This window comes from Artemia franciscana, unplaced genomic scaffold (assembly GCF_032884065.1).
Source record: "Artemia franciscana unplaced genomic scaffold, ASM3288406v1 Scaffold_4307, whole genome shotgun sequence".
NCBI classification, from domain to species: Eukaryota; Metazoa; Arthropoda; class Branchiopoda; order Anostraca; family Artemiidae; genus Artemia; species Artemia franciscana.
Window position 1 is genome coordinate 18,651 of NW_027064809.1, and position 2,999 is coordinate 21,649.

Consider the following 2,999-nt stretch of genomic DNA (forward strand, 5'->3'; position numbering starts at 1 on the left):
TATATATATATATATATATATATATATATATATATATATATATATATATATATATATATATATATATATATATATATATATATATATATATATATATATATATATACATATATATACATATATATATATATATATATATATATATATATATATATATATATATATATATATATATATATAGGCTATATATATATATATATATATATATATATAAATATATATATATATGTATATATATATATATATATATATATATATATATATATATATATATATATATATATATCTATATATATAAAAATAAGTTGTCTGTGGATGGATGGATGGATGGATGTGTGGATGGATGTGTCAGGTGACGTCACCTGAAAAAACTGGATTAGGTGACGTCAAAACTGAAAAAACTAAAAAAAGGCAAAAACTACAAAAAAAACTAAAAACTAATAAAAAAAATAAAAAAGCTAAAAAACTAAAAAAACTATAAAGGTAAAAACCAATAAAAAACTAAAAAAAAAACTGAAAAAACTAAAAAAAGGCAAAAACTACAAAAAAAAACTAAAAACTAATAAAAAAAGTAAAAAAGCTAAAAAACTAAAAAAACTAAAAAAACTAAAAAAAGGTAAAAAACTAAAAAAAATAAAAAATAAAAAAAAACTAAAAAAAAGGAAAAAACTGAAAAATAAGCTAAAATAAAGGTAAAAACCAATAAAAAACTAAAAAAAAAAAGGAAAAAACTAATAAATGACGACACTCAAAGAGAAAGCGACCAGGACAAAAAACTAAAAAAAAAGGCAAAAACTACAAAAAAACTAAAAACTAATAAAAAAAATAAAAAAGCTAAAAACTAAAAAACTAAAAAAAGGTAAAAAACTAAAAAAACTAAAAACTAAAAAAAAACTAAAAAAGGTAAAAACTAAAAGAACTAAAAAAGAAAAAAATAAATGACGACACTCAAAGAGAAAGCGACCAGGACAAAAGGAATGTTCGATTAGCAATCAACAAAGCACCGGGACACAGGGAGTATAAATGACGACCAGGACACAAGTAAAAAAAAAAATTAACAAAACTAAAAAGAAGGTAAAAACTACAAAAAAACTAAAAAGAAAAAAAAACTAAAAACTAATAAAAAAACTAAAAAATCTAAAAATCTAAATAAACTAAAAAAGAAAAAAAAAGGAAAAAAATAAAGGAGAAAAACAAAACTAAAAAACGAATGTATATACAGACCGGTACACCGGGATACAAATGACGACCGGGACACAGGGAATATAAATAACGACCGGGACACAGGGACACAACTACAACGGGGACACCGGGGGAAACAGGGGGATATAAATGACGACCGGGACAAAAAAACTAAAAAGAAATAAAAACTAAAAACTAATAAAAAAAACTAAAAAATCTAAAAATCTAAATAAGCTAAAAAAGAAAAAAAAGGGAAAAAATAAAGGAGAAAAACAAAACTAAAAAACGAATGTATATACAGACCGGGACACCGGGATACAAATGATGACCGGGACCCGGGACACAGGGAATATAAATGACGACCGGGACACAGGGACACAACTACAACGGGGACACCGGGGGAAACAGGGGGATAACCTGACAATCTATTTATATGCAAAGACAATGGGACAGCAAAGAATGTTGTATATTCGCAAGTTTTACGTAGTTAAAACCATATATATATATATATATATCTATATTCACAGGTGGGACATAGGGACACAACTACAATGGCGCGTAACTATTATGGCGCGTAACGACTTACGCGCGCGGGGGGGCTTGGGGGGGGCGCGAAGCTCCCCCACCAACTAGGTGTTGGGGTGGCGCGAAGCGCCACCCCAACAGCTAGTATATATATATATATATATATATGTTTTAACTACGTAAAACTTACGAATATACGACATTCTTTGCTGTCCCATTGTCTGTGCATATAAATAGATTGTCAGGTTTACCGACTCTTGAACATGCAACATATAATTCTCAATGGGCAAAACAATCCGTATTCAGATTTATACCTCAAGATTCTAATGATTGCCCTTGAGCTTTGTTGATGGTGATTGCTAACCGAACATTCCCTATGTCCCCGTCGTCATTTATATAGTTTTTTGCCTTTTTTTTAGTTTTTTTAGTTATACCTCGTGATTCTAATGATTGCCCTTGAGCTTTGATGGTGAGTTGATGGTGATTGCTAATCGAACATTCCATGTGCCCCTGTCGTCATTTAGATATCCCCCTGTGCCCCCCGGCGTCCCGGTCGTCATTTGTGTCCCTGTGTCCCGGTCTGTATAAACATTCGTTTTTGAATTGGTATATGATGAAATAAATTTTGTGTTTTTTTCCTTTTAGTTTTGTAGTTTTTACGTTTTTTTTTTGTTTATTTTTTCATTTTTTTTTAGTTTTTTAACTTTTATTAGTTTTTTTTAGTATTCTAGCTTTTTTAGTTTTTTTTTAGTTTTTTTCCTTTTTAGTTTCTTTGTAGTTTTTACCTTTTTTAGTTTTTTTCTTCTTTTGTATTTGAGGTTCGAACCTTGAATCTCTCGAACCTAGAACCTGGAACATACCGCGTTACCAACTTAGCTACATCAGCTTGTATACTTTCGTTTTTGAATTGGTATATGATGAAATAATTCAGACGTCATATGTGGACAGACAGACAGACAGACATAACCTACAAACAACTTATTTTTATATATATAATATATATATATAGGTAAAAAAGCTAAAAAACTAAAAAAACTAAAAAAACTAAAAAAGGTAAAAAACTAAAAAAAATAAAAAATAAAAAAAAACTAAAAAAAAGGAAAAAAACTGAAAAATAAGCTAAAATAAAGGTAAAAACCAATAAAAAACTAAAAAAAAAAGGAAAAAACTAATAAATGACGACACTCAAAGAGAAAGCGACCAGGACAAAAGGAATGTTCGATTAGCAATCAACAAAGCACCGGGACACAGGGAGTATAAATGACGACCAGGACATAAGTAAAAAAAAAAAA

General features: G+C 28.1%; 1 long non-coding RNA gene across 1 annotated transcript; it reads right to left on the reverse strand.

The window, feature by feature from the left end:
- Nucleotides 1–2,015: 2,015 nt before the first annotated feature.
- Nucleotides 2,016–2,651, reverse strand: LOC136043281 (uncharacterized). The gene is made up of 2 exons (XR_010621581.1): nt 2,493–2,651; nt 2,016–2,438 (listed from the first exon to the last, which is right to left on the reverse strand). It is a non-coding gene; the product is annotated as an uncharacterized LOC136043281 (long non-coding RNA).
- Nucleotides 2,652–2,999: the final 348 nt, after the last annotated feature.